We start from the raw sequence: 1,403 nt of genomic DNA, 5'->3' as shown, positions 1-1,403 counted from the left end.
ATATCATGTTTGGTAAGGTGGAGGGTCTGAGGAAAAGAGGAAGACCCCCAATGAGATGGATTGGCCAAGTGGCAGCATTGATGGACTCAAGCGTGCAACTATAATGTGGTTGGCCCAGGATCTGGCAGTGTTTCGTTCTGCTCTGCATAAGGTCGCTATGGGTCGGTACCAACTCGATGGCCCCTAACAACAACAAACCCTGGGGTCAAAGGAAACCATGTAGGGTGTTTGTGGCCTAACCAACCAAATGGCATCTCATTAGCATAAACCCACAAGTGTGAACTGAAACACTTAGCAAACACAGCTCAATCACTGGGGAAATTCCAAAGTTCGAGAGATTACCGCCCTCTCAGGAACCACTACAAAGACCAAATTCTTTGGGTAAAGTTAGAGGATTTGTGCAAACCCTTTAACTCTTGTTCTTTTTGCTTAATACATATAGCTACATGGAAACATATATGTATTTTTTATCTCTTTTCCCCAAAAGACCATAAACCCTATAAGATAGGGAAACTAGTCCTCAGGACTTAGAAGAGTCCTTGTTATAAAGTAGGCACTCAATTCATATTTGTTGCATGAATGAATCTTTCCAGTCTTTAATGAAGTAGACTTTTGTTTAAATGAAGCTTTTCTTCAAATGTCTTCAGATAGGGTATCTACTTTCCAGTTTGTCTCAGGACCTAACAAATCTTATCTTATATCCAACCACGTCACAAATTATTTTACCTACTTGGTCCAAGTAGGTATTTGAGGTATTAACGCTTGGTTTGGAGCATATTCTCATCTTTTAGGTGAAGCCTTCTACAATTGCCACAGTCCACAGTGATCTTCCTGCATCCCTGTTTATGAGGTCACCATCCATCCATCAAATTAGAAATCAGGTGTTCTCATTATTTATTCTTCTTTTCCTACAACTTCTATACACTTCTCTCTGTGTACATATGCTAAGTCCCAATACAGTACCAAACACACAACAAGTAATCAATAAACATTTGTTGAATGAGTAATTGAGATAAATATGAAAAATGAATTTATATTCTTCTCCATAACTAGATTATAGACTCCATCATAAGGGTACCTTATTCTCTCTTTAGAATGGGCACAAATAATGGATGTTTCTTGGCAGAGATGAGTGAGTGTGTCCCATGCCACATCAGTTTGTTGAAAGATTTCAATTTGTATTTCATCAATTCCAGGATCCTTGTTCTTTGTCAATGCCTTCAGTGCACCATGGCCATCTTCCTTCAGTATCATTGGCTCTTAGTCATATGGTGACTCTAGAAACGGTTGAACATTGACCATTCCTTTTTGGTAGAGTGACTCTGTGTATTCTTTCCACCTTCTTTTGACGCTGTCTGCATCATTCAATATTTTGCCCATAGAATCCTTCAATATTTCAAGTC

Source organism: Chrysochloris asiatica, unplaced genomic scaffold (assembly GCF_000296735.1).
Source record: "Chrysochloris asiatica unplaced genomic scaffold, ChrAsi1.0 scaffold00174, whole genome shotgun sequence".
NCBI classification, from domain to species: domain Eukaryota; kingdom Metazoa; phylum Chordata; class Mammalia; order Afrosoricida; family Chrysochloridae; genus Chrysochloris; species Chrysochloris asiatica.
The sequence above is the reverse complement of the archived record's forward strand: the minus strand, read 5'-3'. Positions refer to the sequence as shown.